General features: G+C 43.8%; 4 pseudogenes; all 4 read left to right on the top strand.

Annotated features, from left to right (window-relative positions):
• Positions 1-11,502: 11,502 nt before the first annotated feature.
• On the top strand, positions 11,503-11,621 carry LOC143953726 (5S ribosomal RNA; annotated as a pseudogene).
• Positions 11,622-12,306: 685 nt separating this feature from the next.
• Positions 12,307-12,425, top strand: LOC143944149 (5S ribosomal RNA; annotated as a pseudogene).
• Positions 12,426-15,869: 3,444 nt separating this feature from the next.
• Positions 15,870-15,988, top strand: LOC143957489 (5S ribosomal RNA; annotated as a pseudogene).
• A 321-nt stretch (positions 15,989-16,309) lies between these two features.
• LOC143949349 (5S ribosomal RNA) lies at positions 16,310-16,428 on the top strand (annotated as a pseudogene).
• Positions 16,429-17,938: the final 1,510 nt, after the last annotated feature.

Here is a 17,938-nt window from a genome sequence, read left to right as displayed (position 1 = left end):
AGGGGGCTGACCCGGCGACATTTTTGGAATCTCTCCTGATTAAGGCCTACGGTAGGGAAGCGTTCTCTACCTCATTTATTATTGAAAGGGCCCACAGAATGCCCGCCCGCCCGCCGCCGGAGGGGGCACCTCCTCGCACGTGCATTGCTAAGCTGTTAAATTTCCGGGATAGGGATGCCATCCGTCGCCTTACTCGTGAAAAAGGCAACATCCCATTTCAGAACGGACATATCTCAGTGTTTCCTGACTTCTCCGCAGAAGTTCAAAAACGCCGTTCCCGATTCGTGGAAGTCAAGAGGCGTCTTAGGGCACCTCACCTCAAGTACGCCATGTTGTACCCAGCCAGCGAAGACTTAGGGGACGAATGGGGGTTTTTCTTTACTACTAATCAGGGGACGGCTCCGGTTGACTGTACCTGGGAGGCTTTTAAACTGCACGTACGCTCCAATTTAACACACCGGATTAACCGGTTGAAGCGTACCTCCAAGACTTTGCTATCTAATGCCCTACGGGAGCTGGACTCGGTGACCACTGACTTCACTACTGAACCCACAACTGCTAAGGCCCAGGTATTACGTCACCACACAAGGCTAGTAGATCACCTCCACATTGAACAGGCTAAGCAAAAGTTGTTTTTTGTTAAGCAACGGGTGTTTGAACAAGGAGAGAGGGCGGGAAAGTTGCTGGCCTACTTGACTCCAAGCCCTCGGTGGTGGTTTCGTTGACTGACAATGGGGGTGAGGAGTTGACTGGTCCACCAACAGTGGCCACCATGTTTCGTGCTTACTATGCTGCCCTTTATGAGTCGCAGGTGCATAGGCCGAGAACTGAGAAGGGGGCGTACCTCCGAGATATCTCTCTTCCCTACCTGTCTGAGGCTCAGGTTGAGTCTCTTGAGGCCCCGATATCGGCAGATGAGATTAGGCTAGCAGTGGCATCCCTTGCAACAGCTAAGGCCCCTGGACTGGATGGTATTCCCCTGGATTTCTATGCCCACTACTCTGAGACACTAGTGCCAGAATTGTTGAGATTATATACACACATATTTGACTCCGGGTCCCTACCTGATACTCTACGGCAGGCAGTTATTATAGTGATACCCAAGCCAGGAAAGGATACCCACTTCCCGGATTCCTATCGCCCCATCTCGCTGCTCCAAGCAGATATAAAAATTTTGGCTAAAGTCCGAACGGAGCTGCATTAGTTATACTGTACTACATGTCCGAGGTGGGGTTTCTCTCTTTTCTGCATGAAACTCTAGGACTCCCCTCTGAGAACCCAGAGTTATTTGGCTGCCTATTTTTTGTTACCATGTAATTGTGACCCTGGGTCATGCTGTATGGTTGACTGTTATATTTATGTTGTTCTACTTATACTTAATAAAAGAATAAAACAAAAAAAAAAATAAGTCAATGCCAACAACTTAAAAAACAAGCCTATGGCATCGAGAAATCCCAGGCAGTCTCCCATCCAGGTACTAACCAGGTCCCAACCCTGCTTAGCCTCTGAGATCAAATGAGATTTGGCTCTTTCAGGGTGATGCAGCCATAGTAGATTTTTTCAGGCACGCTCAACCCTCTTGACAAACGCCAAGATGGTCACCTTGGGAAACAAACAAAAAAAACAAGTCAACGCCAACAACATAAAAAGAAGCCTACCGCACCTAGTATTTCCAGGCGGTCTCCCATCCAGGTATTAACAAGGCGCGACCCTTTCTAGCCTCTGAGATCAGCGGAGATTGGGCGCAATCTCTTTGGGCACTCTCATCCCTCTTGAAGAATGCCAAGATAGTCACCCTGGGAAACAAGCGAAAAAAAAACAGGTCAACGCCAACAACATAAAAAGAAGAATACGGCACCTGGTATTCCAAGGCCGTCTCCCATTCAAGTACTAACTAGGCCCAACCCTTCTTAGCCTCTGAGATCAGAAGAGATAGGGTGCTTTCAGGGTGATGCGGCTGTAAGCGATCTCTTTAGGCAATCTAAACCCTCTTGACAAATGCCAAGATGATCACTTTGGGAAACAAGCGAAAAAAACAGGTCAACACCAACAACATAAAAATAAGCCTGCGGCATCTGAAAAACCCAGGTGGTCTCCCATCCAGGTACAAACCAGGCCCAACCCTGCTTAGCCTCTGAGACCAAACGAGATTGGGCGCTTTCAGGGTGTTGTGCTCGTAGGCAATTTCTTTGTGCACTCTCAGCCCTCTTGACACATGCCAAGATGGTCACTAGTGTATACAGATAGGCTAGATTATACAGAAGAACGTCCTGGGTATGCAGAGATGGAGGCTAGGGTATACAGAGAGAGAGGCTAGAGTATGCATACTTGCTAGTGTATACAGGCGGACTAGTGTATACAGAAGACCGGTTAGTTTATACAGAGAGGCAAATGTGTACAAAAGACAGGCTAGTGTATACAGATAGGCTAGATTATACAGATAGGCTAGATTATACAGAAGAACGTCCTGGGTATGCAGAGATGGAGGCTAAGGTATACAGAGAGAGAGGCTAGAGTACGCATACTTGCTAGTGTATACAGATGGACTAGTGTATACAGAGGACCGGCTAGTTTATACAGAGAGGCTAATGTGTACAGAAGAACGGCTAGTGTATACACATAGGCTAGATTATAGAGAAGAACGTCCTGGGTATGCAGAGATGGAGGCTAAGGTATACAGAGAGAGAAGTTGGGTTACAAAGAGAGGCTAGTGTATGCAGACTTGCTAGTGTATACCGGTGGACTAGTGTATACAGAAAGGCTTGGGTATACAGAGAGCTAATGTATAAAGAGATGCTAGTGTATACAAAAGACAACCAAGAGTAAACAGTGAGGCTCGTGTATACAGAAGACCGGCTACACAGAAGCTAATTTGTACAAAAGACAGGCTAGTGTATACAGATAGGCTTGATTATCCGCTTCCTGCCCGCCCTATAGCCGAATGACGGCCTTAGGGCGGGCGGCTTCCCTCGCCTGGCCGTCCCTGGACGGCCTGGTGTTTACTTCCGCAATGCGCGCCGCCGCGGGCGCGCATCGCGGAAGTTCTGTGTTTGCCGTGTCCCCCGGGGACAGGCAAACACAGATCGCTGTAAACGGCCAATCACAGCGGCCGTTTACAGCGTGATCGGCGTGTCCAATGGGAGATGATCTCATATGTAAACATATGAGATCATCTCTCAGCGCCGCTCTCCCTCCTCACACAGACAGCGTGTGAGAGGGGAGAGAAGAACGGCTGCAGCAGCCGTCAGTGTAAAAAAGAAAAAAAAAAAAAAAAAAGTTAAAAAAAAGTTAAAAAAAAAGTGCCATCCTCCCCCAGAGCCATCCTCCCCCAGTGCCACCCCCCCCAGTGCCATGCCCCCCCCAGTGCCATCCTGCCCCAGTGCCATCCTGCCCCAGTGCCATCCGCCCCAGTGCCATCCGCCCCAGTGCCATCCGCCCCAGTGCCATCCTGCCCCAGTGCCATCCGCCCCAGTGCCATCCGCCCCAGTGCCATCCACCCCAGTGCAATCCACCCCACCCCAGTGCCACCTGCCCGCAGTGCTATCTGTCCCCAGTGCCACCTGTTGTCAGTGCCATTTGTCCCCAGTGCCATCTGTCATCAGTGCCACGTATAAGTGGCATCTGTCATCAGTGCCACGTGTTATTAGTGCCACATAGTGCCATCTGTCATCAGTGCCACGTATTAGTGCCATCTGTCATCAGTGCCACGTATCAGTGGCATTTGTCATCAGTGCCACCTGTCAGTGTCACGTGCCATCTGTTGTCAGTGTCACGTGTCATCAATGCCACTTATCAGTGCCATCTGTCATCAGTGTCACGCGTCATTGGTGCCACGTATTAGTGCCATCTGTCACCGGTGGCGCGTATTAGTGCCACGTGTCATCAGTGCCACGTATTAGTGCCACGTGTCATCAGTGCCACATATTAGTGCCACGTGTCATCAGTGCCGCGTATTAGTGCCACGTGTCATCAGTGCCACGTATTAGTGCCACGTGTCATCAGTGCCACATATTAGTGTCATCTGTCATCAGTGCCACGTGTCATCAGTGCCACGTATAAGTGTCATCATTGCCACGTATCAGTGCCATCTGTCATCAGTGTCACGTGTCATTGTCCTGGTATTTCAAAAGTGTAATAAGTAGTCAACAAGTTAGATGTGTAATTTATGCTTCTAGAACACGTGATGGCGCTACCTGCATGTTGGGCCTCTCTATGTGGCCAGGCTGTGAAAAAGTCCCACACATGTGGTATTGTAATACTCAGGAGGAGTAGCAGAATTTTTTGGGGGGTGTCATTTGTGGTATACACATGCCACGTGAGAGAAATAACCTATTACAATGACAATTTTGTGGAGAAAAATAAAGAAAATGAAAAATCTTCATTTTGCAAAGAATTGTGGGAAAAAAATGACAACATCAAAAAGCTCACCATGCCTCTTACTAAATACCTTGGAATGTCTACTTTCCAAAAAGGGGTCATTTGGGGGGTATTTGTACTTTCCTGACTTGTTCGGGTCACAAGAAGCGAGATAGGCCACCAGTACATCAGATGTGATCAATTTTGTGCGATTCGCACCACAGCTTGTAGACTCTCTAACTTTCACAAAGACCAAATAATATCCACTAATTTCGGTTATTTTTACCAAAGATATGTAGCAGTATAAATTGTGGCCAAAATTTATGAAGAAAAATTAATAATTTGCATAATTCTGTCACAGAAACAAAGAAATATGCGTTTTTTTTCAAAATTTTCGGTCTTTTTTCATTTATAGCGCAAAAAATAAAAACCCCAGAGGTGATCAAATACCACCAAAAGAAAGCTCTATTTGTGGGAAAAAAAGGACACAAAATTCATTTGGGTACAGTGTTGTATGACTGAGTAATTGTCATTCAAAGTGTGAGAGCACCGAAAGCTGAAAATTGGTCTGGGCAGGAAGGGTGTTTAAGTGCCCAGTAAGCAAGTGGTTATACAGAGGAAGGTCCTGGGTATGCAGAGATGGAGGCTAGGGAATCCAGAGAGAGACTGTGTTACACAGAGAGGCTAGAGTATGCAGAAGACCGGCTATTTTTTTTTACAGATAGGCTTACACTGTACACAGAGAGATTAATGTATACAGAAAAGCTAGCGTGTAAAGAAGACAGGATTTTATGTTTTGCTAATGCAACTACTTCTGAAACACGTAAAGTGCTTTTTTCATATTTTGGTGATGTTAAAAAGTGGTGTGTTGTCAGTGGTGATATCAATGTGACAGTTAATGTGGAGAACTACAACTATACAAAATAGAGCAAAAGAGTGCTAAGTTTATTTTGTTAAGTCATTGACTGATAGACGTTAAGTAATTGGCCGTTATTGGTTTGGCAGTACATGGTTTATTTTGATGTAAGATAGTTTTATTCTCTACTTATAGCCGAGTTTTAGACGACTTTATTATTAGCATTATTATCATTATTCGCATTATTCATATATATTATGCAGAGTGTAAGTATTGCAGTGAGACGTTATTGCTTTTAAAAGATTTGTATTATTATACATAGCATTGTTAGCATACCAAAATGACAATTTACATGGCTTAATATTGCAGAGCGTAATTTATCAGGAAAGAGATCCAAAGCGTTAGTTGCAGTAGCTTCATAAAACTGAGAAATCGTTGCATTACTCTAAATTTAAAAGTTGTTCCGGTAGCATTGAAAATACGATATTAGATGAGTGATCTACACATTTCGTTTACTATTGCAGAGAGATACCGGCTAAATGTTAATATGTTAATATGTGCTGCGGGTAAGGTAGAAATTAGACGGTTTAGTGTGAGCTGGTTTACCAGGATTTAGAGATAGTAATCTGTTTATACTAATAATAAATATAGCAAAATAACTCTAAAATTAATATTGAGACAGCATATACAGGTCGGGTTTAAGTGGAAATACACGAAATAACAGCAACGACGTGTGTAGGTTTTTATCAATCAGGTTCATTACGTGTCTTTAATCATGTAGTGAAAATACCCCAAATATAGCACAAGGATGAGAAAGCATAATAACTAACAGAGGATGACATGGCAAAAAGACAAACTGCATTAGAAATGTGAATATGAATTAGAGATGAACTGCCAATCCCCAAGGCTACGTACAGCAAAGTGTGAGCTAAGCAGCTAAATATTCTGCAAAAGCAGAGCTTAAGTATTGCAGTTTAAAAGAGATCGGAAGCGTTAGTTGCAGTAGCTCCAAAATGACTGAGAAATCATTTCATTACTGTAAATGTAAACGTTATCCCGGTAGCACTGAGTGGACTGATATTAGATGAGTGATCGTTTAGTTTCCTATAGCAGAGAGATACCAGCTAAATGTGAGAAGAGCAATTAAACTGTTCACATCGGTAGCATTGTATTACTCTTAATATGTGCAGCGTGTAAAGAAGCAATAAGATGGTTTTGTATTATCCTAAAATTAGCAGTATACGTAAAAAAGGTGAGTAGGTAACCTGGATTTAGACATAGCAAACTCTATAATCTAATTTAGCAAAATTAGAAAGGATAATATTGAGACAGTATATATTGGTCGAGTTTAAGTGGAAATACACCAAAATATCTAGCTTACCTTTACATTGTTCAACAGAGCGTTGCAAAGTAATACCAAGGCAGAATGTCGGAATAGCAATTAGATGAGATAATTGCTGTAATCATGAAATATCAGCAACGACTAGGTTTCTATCGGATGAGAAAGTATAATAACTGGCAAAGTATGACATGGCAAAGAGACAAATTGCATTAGAGATGTGAGATAGACATGAAATGTCATTCCCCATTGGTTATTTACATGTAACCATTAATACAGTTAACGCGGCTACATACAGCAAAGTGTGAGCTAAGCAGCTAAATATTACTTAATATTGCACAGATTAAGTATTGCAGTTTAAAAGAGATCGGAAATGCATTAGAGATGTGAGATGGACATGAAATGTCAATCCCCATTGGTTACTTACATGTAAACGCGGCTACTTACAGCAAAGTGTGAGCTAAGCAGCCATAGGGTATTTACGAGTAAATTGACGTAGCTTGAAAATTCCAACGTGTAAATCGTTCCATTAATTTTGTTACGCACGAAGACGGCTTACACTGACTGTTTTCCGTTTACATTGGTTATCGGCTTAATGTATCAGTAACCATGAACATTAATAGTGATAGACAGGTTACATTAGGATGTATGCATGATGTGAATGTAGTTGCATGTATTAATGTATTAATGTATTATTAATGTATTAATGTATTATTGTATTAATGTATGTATTAATGTAATCAAATGAATATAATGAATGTGTTATTAATGTAATCAAACTGTATTGATATGCTTTTGCTACTGCAGCCACTTCTCAATCAAGTAAACCGTCCCACTGCTTTTCTCACATTTTGCTGCTGTTAAAAAATGTGTTGCAAGTGTTATGTGTTACAAATGGTTATCAGTGTGACAGTTAATGTGGAGAAGAAGTAATACACAAAATAGAGTCAGAAAGAGAATCCTATTGCATAGAGGTAGCGAGAGATGGTTGCATTGCTCTTAATGTGCAGTGTGTAAAAGGTTTTAAAAAGATGGTTTTGTGTGACTTTAATTTAACGTAAAATTAGCTGGAGACATTATAACTTGTTACAATGATTTAGAGATAGTAATCTCTATAAAATAATAATAATAAGTATAGGAAAACAAAATAAGAAAATTTTGAGGCAGTATGTATAGGTCGAGATATAGTGACTACACAAAAGGGATCAAGGGATAGTTGCAAAGTCAAAGGTACATTATTTAAGAGTAAATTGACGTAGCTTGCATATTCCAAAGTATAAATCGTTCCATTAATTTTGTTGCGCACGAAGACGGCTTACACTGACTGTTTTCCGTTTCCACTGGAAAGAGAATCCTATTGCATACAGGTAGCGAGAGATGGTTGCATTACTCTTAATGTGTAAATGTTTTAAAAAGATGGTTTTGTGTGAATTTTGCTTTAAGGGATAGTTGCAAAGTAATATCCTCATTAAGGCAGAATGTCGGAATAGCAATGAGATTCGATGGTTGCAACATAAAACGAAATATGAGCACGGCTAAAATACAGAACAACAGTACATAATTTAAGAGTACAGTAGACTATAGTATAAATTATTTCAGATTAAATAGACTTAGAATGAAAAAAATCTAAGTTTAAATCGTTGAGTAAATCGTTGAGTAAATCGTAAATTTATCAGCTAAGTTAACGCTGACATTATGATTAATTTCACAGTTCCATTACGCGGTCCTTTTCCACTGGTATAGTCATTATTTAATATCAGTAATTGCTATCAGTAAATATTAAAATTGTAAGACGTTTCACGGTTATGTGGAATTGATATGGATTTAAAAGCGGTACATTAATTTTCTGAAGTATATGGCAGAAAGACGGCTTACACTGCTTTTCTCACATTTTGCTGCGGTAAAAAGTAATGTTTTGTCACTGTGTTTTAACTGTGATAAGTTAAGGTGGAGAAAAAGAAGTAATACAGAAAATAGAGTCAAACAGTGGAAACGTTTATTTGTCATGACAGCTGATACTGGTTGAGCAATAAAACAGTTTTATTAAGATGTAAGACTAGTTTTATTCTCTGCATATAGGCTTTTCATAGAGTTGTATAATATAGGCGACCAATAGGACATTTAAATAGCTTAATATTGTAGGGAGGAAGTATCGCTTTTCAAAGGTAAGAGATTGAAAGCTTAGCTTGAAAATGGCCGAGAAATAGTTGCGTTAGTCTAAATTTAAAGGATATGCCGGTACCATTGAGAAAGCTTATATTAGACTAGTTGATCTTTGCATTACACAATCCTATTATTATTATTATTATTATTATTAATAAGATCATAGTGCAGAGAGATACTCAGTTAATGTCAGAGATACTCGGTTAATGTCAGAAAAGCAATAAAACTGTTAACAATAAAACTATCGTTAGCGAGCGATAGTTACATTACTCTTAGTATGTGCAGCATGTCTGGTAGCAAATGGATGGTTTTGTGAACATTATGCATTACCGTACAATTAGCGATAGAACTCATCGAAGTGAATAGATGTAACCGGATTTTGAGATAGTACTCTCTATTTCTAATAAGAAATAAAGAAAAATAAGTCAGGATGGTTTGTCAGGACTGTCACATACTCAATGTGACAGTTGATGTGGAGAATTACAAATATGCAAAATAGAGCAAAAGAGTACATGGTTTATTTATATGTATGATAGTTTTATTGCATGCTTGATGTGGATGATTAAAATCGTGTAGTGATCTATATTTAGCATAAGAATGAAAAGGCATAACATGGCAATGAGACAAACTCCATTAGAGATGTGAGCTAGATAAAACGATGAAATGTCTCTGTATAGCCCAGATTGTCTTCTGTTATCACTTAGCCTACCCTCGAAATTCACTAGCCTCTCTATATACACCAGCATGTTTACATTAGCCGATCTTCTGAATAGCCTGTCTTCGATATACACTAGCCTATGTTCTGAATACACTAGCCCGCGTTCTGTCTTCTGTATGCCCTAGCCTGTCTTCTGTATACATTAGTCTCTCTGTATAAACTAGCATCTCTGTATACCCCAAACTGTCTTCTGTAAAAACTTGTCTCTCTTTATAGCCTGTCTAGCCTTTCTTCTGTACACACTAGCTTCTCTGTATACACTAACCAGGCTTCTATATACAATAGCTTCACTCTATGCACTAGCCTCTCTGTATAATCTAGCCTCTCTATATACCCTAGATAGTGTTCTGCATACACTAGCCTCTCCGTAGAAGCCAGCCTTTATTCGGTATTCACTAGCCTTTCTTCTGTATGCTGTAGTCTTCTATATATACTAGCTTCTCTGTACACCCTTGCATCTCTGTAAACACTGTCTGAACTAGCCAGTATTATGTATACACTCACCGACTGTATGCACTAGACTCTCTGAGTACACTAAACCCTCAGTATACCACAGCCTGTCTTCTGTATACACTAGACTGTAAAAACTAGCTAGAATACACCAGCCTGTCTTCTTTACCCACTAGACTCTCTGTATGCACTACCCAGTCTTCTGTATACACTGTCAGCTTGGATGTATACACAAGCCTGTCTTCTGTATACACTAGTCTCTCTATATGCACTGTCCTAACTGTATACACTCGACTCTCTCTATACACTTAACCTCTCTATATACACTAACATCTTTGTATATATTAGCTTCTCTTTAAGCTAGCCTTTCTGTGTACCCCAGCCTCATTGTTTACTCTAGCATCTCTGTATACTCAAGCCTATCTGCATACACGAGTCTGTATTCTGTATTCACTAGCCTTTCTTCTGTATGCTGTAGTCTTCTATGTATACCAGCTTTTCTGTACACCCTTGCATCTCTGTAAACACTGTGTAAACTAGCCAGTCTTATGTATACACTCGCCGACTGTATACACTAGACTCTCTGAATACACTAAACCCATCCGGTATTCCCAGGAGATCTCCCAATCAAGACACTAACCAGGCCAGATCCTTCTATGGCACCTGGTCTTCCCAGGCAGTTTCCCATCACTCGCCGACTGTATACACTAAACTCTCTGTATACCACAGCCTGTCTTCTGTATACACTAGACTGTAAAAACTAGCTAGAATACACCAGCCTGTCTTCTGTACCCACTAGACTCTCTGTATACACTACCCAGTCTTCTGTATAGAATGTCAGCTTTGATGTATACCCAAGCCTGTCTTCTGTATACACTAGCTTCTCTATATGCACTGTCCTAACTGTATACACTCGACTCTCTCTATACACTAACCTCTCTATATACACTAACATCTTTGTATATACTAGCCTCTCTTTAAACTAGCCTCTCTGTGTACCCCAGCCTCACTGTTTACTCTAGCATCTCTGTATACTGAAGCCTATCTACATACACGAGTCTGTATTCTGTATTCACTAGCCTTTCTTCTGTATGCTGTAGTCTTCTATATATACCAGCTTCTCTGTACCCCCTAGCACTGTAACAGTGCTAGGTTCCTGTATTACAGAAACAGAATACCAGCAATAAGGTGTATACTGTGCAGGAGGCACACAATACCCACTCTAACTTCTGCACTGCAGATGCATGTATTGCAGAAATTGAACACCAGTAATAAAGGGTAGCTTCAGGTGTGTACTGTGCAGGAGGCACATAACACCCACTGTAACAGTGCCAGGTTCTCAAGCAGTAAAGACACTGTCCCTGCCTATCGTCCATTGATCGGATGTTATGAACCTCCACCAGGATGGAGGCGAAGTATTGTCTCCTGGGATTAGTTGAAGGAGTTGGAAACCCGGGAAGTAGCCAGATGGCAGTTCTGAGATGCCCATTTCAGGCAAGGAAACTGATTGCCCAACCCTGCTTAGCCTCCAATGTTGGCAATGACTTGGTTTTTTTCGCTTGTTTCCCAAGATGCCCATGTTGGCGTTTGTCAAGATGGTTGAGAGTGCCCGAAGAGATCGCCTATGGCCCCATCACCTTGAAAGTGCCTGATCTTGTCTGATCTCGGAGGCTAAGCATTGTCGGGCCTGATTAGTAACTGGATGGGAGACCATCTGGGAATACCAGGTGCAGTAGGATTCTTTTTATGTTGTTGGCGTTGACATGGTTTTTTTTTTCCGCTTGTTTCCCAAGGTGGTCATCTTGGCATTTGTCAAGAGGGCTGAGAGAGCCCAAAGAAATCTCCTACGGCCACATCCCCCTGAAAGCGTCCGATCTCATCTGATCTCAGAGGCTAAGCAGGGTCCGGCCTGGATTAAAGGTGCCGTAGGAATCTTTTTATATTGTTGGCTTTGACCTGTTTTTCTTTTGCTTGTTTCCCAAGGTGACCATTTTAGCATCAGTCAAGAGTTTTGAGTATGTCCCAAAGCGTTCGCCTGAGGTCACATCACCCTGAAAGCGCCCGATCTCAGAGGCTAAGCAGGTTCTGGATCAGATGGGAGACCGCCAGGGTCTATGTTGTTGGCATTGACCTGTTTTTTTTCACTTGTTTCCCAAGATAACCATATTGGTATTTGTCAAGAGGGTTGAGAGTGTCTAAATAGAACACCTATGGCCACATCACCCTGAAAGCGCACAATCTCATCCGATCTCGGAGGCCTAGCAGTGTACGGCCTGGTTAATACCTGTATGGGAGACCATCTGTGAATACCAGATGCCGTAGGCTTCTTTTTATGTTGTTGGCGTTTACCTGTTTATTTTCGCTTGTTTCCCAAGGTGACCACCTTGGCGTTTAACAAGAGGATTGAGAGTGCCCAAAGAGGTCACCTACGGCCCCATCACCCTGAAAGCGCCCAATCTCATCTGATCTCAGAGGCTAAACAGTGTCGGGCCTGGTTAGTACCTGGATGGGAGACCGCCTGGAAATACCAGGTGCCATAGGCTTCTTTTTATGTTGTTGGCTTTGAACTGTTTTTTTTGCTTGTTTCTCAAGGCGACCATCTTGGCGTTTGTCAAGAGGGTTGGGCGTGTCTTGAAGAGAACGCTTACAGCCACATCACCCCGAAAGCACCCGATCTCGTCTGATTTCAGAGGCTTAGCAGCGTCAGGCCTGGTTAGTGCCAGGATGGGAGACTGCCTGGGAAGACCAGGTGACATAGAAGGATCTGGCCTGGTTAGTGTCTTGATTGGGAGATCGCCTGGGAATACTGGATGCCGTAGGATTTTTTTTATGTTGTTGGCTTTGACCTGTTTTTTTTCCCTTGTTTCCCAAGGTGATCATCTTGGCATTTGTCAAGAGGGTTGAGAGTGCACAAAGAAATTGCCAAGGGCAAAACACCCTGAAAGCGCCCAATCTCATTTGGTCTCCGAGGCTAAGCAGGGTTGGGCCTGGTTTGTACCTGTATGGGAGACCGCCTGGGTTTTCCAAATGCCGCAGGCTTCTTTTTATGTTGTTGGCGTTGACTTGTTTTTTTTGTTTGTTTCCCAAGGTGACCATCTTGGCGTTTGTCAAGAGGGTTGAGCGTGCATTTGATCTCAGAGGCTAAGCAGGGTTGGCTCATGGTTAGTACCTGGATGGGAGACCACCTGGGATTTCTCGATGCCATAGGCTTTAGTTTTAAGTTGTTGGCATTGACTTATTTTTTTTATTTTTATTATTCTTTTATTAAGTAGAACAACATAAATATAACAGTCAACCATACAGCATGACCCAGGGTCACAATTACATGGTAACAAAAAATATTCATATATAACTTTGGGTTCTCAGAGGGGAGTCCTACAGTTTCATGCAGAAAAGAGAGAAACCCCACCTCCGACATGTAGTACAGTAGTACTGAGTAACGGAGTAGTGCAGCTCCGTTCAGACAAATGTAATCATGGAGAACAACTGGGACCACAGCAAGCCAGCTTATCATGACCTACGTGAACCAGAGTAAAATATGAGCCGGTCATGTCCAGAACCCTGGGGTTCTTCTGGGTCCCGGAGGCTAGTAAGGAGACAAGGCATAGTCAAAAGGGAGGACGGGGGAAGAAGAGAGTGCAAAGACGGAGAGAGAGGAGGTGGGGGGATGGCGGCGGGGAAAAAAAGAAAAATAAAGACAAAAAGGGAGGGGGGAATGCCACCCAGGGCAGACATGGCCTACGTAGGTAAACGTTAGATGTTCAGTCGTTTTCTGGTACAGAGGCACTGCTCACCTCCCGAATGTAGTCTCGAGTACCAGTAAAATACCTCCAGGGCCTCCATGTAACACTAAATGCCTCTTCAGTGTTGTGAAGGGTGGCGGTCAATTCTTCCATCCGGAGAATATGATTGACTTTGGAATACCACAGCACCTTGGATGGGGGCTGAGGCTGCCTCCACAGTGCGGGAATGCAGGCCCGGGCGGCATTCAGGAGTTGCATCGTGAGTGTCTTTTTGTATTTTCGAACAGGCTGTTCGGTCAAGTGTAGAAGGCACGCTGCTGGGAACCCAAAAGTTCCTCAAGGCCGGGCATGCCCAGAAAAGGTGTCCCATGGTCCCCGTATCTGAATTTCACCTCCAACAAACATCCGGGATCGATCTACCCATTTTATTCAGAAGGTATGGGACTCTATACCAGCGTGAGACTATCTTGTATCCTGATTCTTGATATTGGTCTGCTTTATGTACTAAGGTCAGGATCTTCCCTATCTGTTGTGGGGTAAATGTGATGTCTAAGTCCCTCTCCCATTTGTGGATAAATGGTGGGGGCGACTCCTCCTCCTGACTACTCAATAGGTTGTACAGGAGGAAGAGGGTGTGTCGCCCAGGTTCCCTTTTGTGACAGATGGATTCATAGGGTGTCGGGTCTCTAGGAGTGTAGGGGGCCCTTTGTATGGCCAGAAGAAAGTGACGAAGTTGATAAGCACTAAACAAGTCAAGCGGAGGGTCAGAAAGCTCGGCGACAGTTTGCGTGGTCGGGAGCCTTCCTGAGGACCACACCTCTCCCAGACGCTGTTTCCCCACCACTGTCAACTGTCGCAGTTTCTTGTTGGTAAATCCCGGTGGGAAATCTGGATTACCTATAACCGGAGTCATTGGTGATGGCAGGGGAGCAATGTGTGTGCAGCGGAACAACCTCCACACAACAGCCAATGTAGCTCCCACTACGGGGTGACCTCTGAGGTCTTTTGGTAGGGGGGACAGGAGCCACGGGGAGGTCAATAGGGGAATGGATCCATCCTCAATCTCCATCTCCACCCACTGCTTGTGTGGGCCATTACAATGCCAATCAACGACTCTTGCTAGCAGAGTCACTCTGTAGTATTGTATGAGATCTGGGAGACCCAGACCCCCCTTGTCCTTTGGTCTGGCAAGCAATTGCAAACGGGCTCTGGGCGGTTTGCGCGCCCAAATAAAGTCCCGGAGCAGCACCTGCAGTTGTCTGAAAAAAATTGGGGGTAACCGGATCGGTAATGTCTGGAACATGTATAAGATCCGAGGGAGGGCCGTCATTTTGAATGCATTACAGCGCCCGAACCAGGTCAGTGTTAAAGCATGCCAGTTTCCCAAATCAAATTTCGGTCTATCCAGGAGAGGGACAAAATTAAGCGAGTACAATTGCGCTAAATCCGCTGCGATGTCAACGCCCAAGTAACGTATAGATTTTTCAGCCCAGTAGAATGGAAAAGCGGAGCGGAGCCTCTTGGCCTCACCATCGGGGACCAATATATTCAATACAGCCGACTTGGCGCAATTGTTTTTATAGTTTGATAGGCTGCCGTGTCGCTGTAGAGACGCAAGTATTTTGGGAAGCAAAATGTGTGGATTGGAGACGGAAAAAATTAGATCGTCAGCGTACGCCGCAATTTTGTGGTGTGCCGAGGGTTTGGATATGCCAGTAATATTCGGGTCATTCCGAACGTGACACATAAGTGGTTCCAGTGTCAGAATTAAAATTAGGGGAGACAGAGGGCACTCCTGCCTCGTCCCATTAGTGGACTTAAAGTGCCAGGCCACCCTGTCAAAGGCCTTCTCCGCGTCCGTTGACAACATAAGCAAGGGCCTTCCCTGTACATGCGCCGCATGGATTAAATTGAGGACTCAGGCCGTATTGTCTCTAGCTTCCGACTTATTTTTATTTTTTTGCTTGTTTCCCAAGGTGACCATCTTGGCGTTTGTCAAGAGGGTTGAAAGTGCCTGAAGAGATTGCCTACGGGCACATCACCCTGAAAGCACCCGATCTCGTTTGATGTTGGAGGCTAAGAAGAATCGGGCCTTGTTAGTACCTGGATGGGAGACTGCCTGGGAATACCAGGTGTCGTAGACTCCTTTTTATGTTGTTGGCGTTGACCTGTTTTTTTTTCGCTTATTTCCCAAAGTGACCATCTTGGTGTTTGTCAAGAGGGTTGAGAGTGCCTGAAGAGATTGCCTATGGCCACATCACTCTGAAAGCACCCAATCTCGTCTGATCTTGGATGCTAAGAAGAGTCGGGCCTGGTTAGTACCTGGATGGGAGACCACCTGGGAATACCAGTTATTGTAGGCTTCTTTTTATGTTGTTGGCGTTGATTATTTTTTTTTTTTTTGCTTGTTTCCCAAGGTGACCATCTTGGCATTTGTCAAGAGGGTTGAGAGTGCCCAAAGAGATCGCTTACAGCAGCATCACCCTGAAAGAGCCCTATCTCTTCTCTTCTCTGAGGCTAAGAAGGGTTGGGCCTAGTTAGTACCTGGATGGGAGATGACGTTGGAATACCAGGTGCCGTATTCTTCTTTTTACGTTGTTGACATTGACCTGTTTTTTTTCGCTTGTATCTCAAGGTGACCATCTTGGCATTAGTCAAGAGGGTTGAGAGTGCCCGAAGAGATCACCTACGGCCCCATCACCCTGAAAGCGCCCAATCTCGTCTGATCTCGGATGCTAAACAGTGTCAGGCCTGGTTAGAACCTGGATGGGAGACCGCCTGGGAATACCAGGTGCCATAGGCTTCTTTTTTAAATTTATTTTTTTATTTAGTAGTATGCGACATACAATGCAAAGGCAACTTCACAGAATGTGTGATACAAATAGTTACAAACAAACGATCATATTGCATGGATATCAGAGCCAATGGTAAGAAGTCAGAGGAGAATAGCACGTGTACAGCTTTGCGGTCATATCAAGATGAGATTAAAGCTCCATCTCATTGGGATCCTCTACCACTGAAAATAGTATTGATACTAGCCCTGCTACCCTCGAAGAGTTTAGATATCCATAGATAGGGGAAGAGTATTGTGTAGTAGTCAAATGGGGTCGGAACATACCATTTTCTTTTCCCTTTTTTGAGTTAAGAAGGGAAATAGTAGAACTGAAAGGAGGGAGAAGGGGAAAGAGAAGATTGGGGAAGGAAATGGCAGAAAAGGAAAAGAAGGGGTAAGGGGGTGTCGTGGGTAGAGTGGATAGGATGAGGTCCCCTCCCAGGGAGCAAGAGACGCCCTCGGCTCACCAGCTCATCAGCTGTCCAACGTTTGGAACAGCGATCTCCAATGATCACCATGAGCTTACTATGTCTCGCAGAGGTATTCTTCCGAAAAGCGAAACTGGGTCCAGTAGAACCATCTGTTCCCATGCTCCTCCATTTTATCCCTCATTGTGGAAGTCAGGTCTTCCATTCGTTCAATATCATTTACCCTTGCGAACCACTGGGTCACCATTGGAGCAGATTGCTCTTTCCACTGACTTGGGATGCAGGCCCTAGCTGCATTGAGGAGATGTTTAAGTAAGGACTTATGATAACGCTTTCTCGACATAGGAGTTAGATTGAGAAGAACTGCTGCAGGATCATTGGCTAAGGAAATGTCTGTGAACTTGTGGATGAGTCTCAGGACAGGCTGCCAGAATGTTTGTAATTTAGGACATTCCCCGAAAATGTGGAGAATGGTGCCAGCCTGTTGCCCACAGCGACAGCAGCGGTCAGATTGACCGGGGAATATTTTGGCCAACACCACCGGTGTATGATACCAGCGTGTGATCAGCTTATATGAGATCTCCTGATATTTACTGCAGAGTGACGACTTATGGGCGAAAAAGAGTATTCTGTCCTTCTGTGGTTTGGAGAACGTAGTTTGTAAGTCCCTTTTCCATTTAGCTAGGAAGGGTGGATCCGTGGAGGATTGTGCGTCTGTCAGGATTTTGTAGGACCTAGAGAGGGAATCACGAATTGGGCCATCTTCCAGGCAAAGTTCCTCGAAGGGGTGGAATTGTCTAGAGAAGAACGAATGGTTAGGTAGTGATCCGAGGAAATGAATTAGCTGTCTAGCTCTCCAGCTATCCAATGCAACAGGTACTTGCTCTAGCAGTATGGTCCCCATGGGAATCAAGCCCGTGGGTCCAAGAAATAGGGCTGCTCTCAGAAGCCCTTTCGGGGCTTGCCTGGTAAAGGCCTGGTCAGACAGGCACAGAGGGAATCTAGGATGTCCAATAATTGGGGTCATAGGAGAAGGGAAGTTAGTCAGGTGG

The sequence above is a fragment of the Lithobates pipiens genome, unplaced genomic scaffold (assembly GCF_037356315.1).
Source record: "Lithobates pipiens isolate NorthernLeopardFrog02 unplaced genomic scaffold, aLitPip1_a1.2 Scaffold_10, whole genome shotgun sequence".
NCBI lineage: Eukaryota > Metazoa > Chordata > Amphibia > Anura > Ranidae > Lithobates > Lithobates pipiens.
This window is presented reverse-complemented; position numbering and strand designations above follow the sequence as displayed.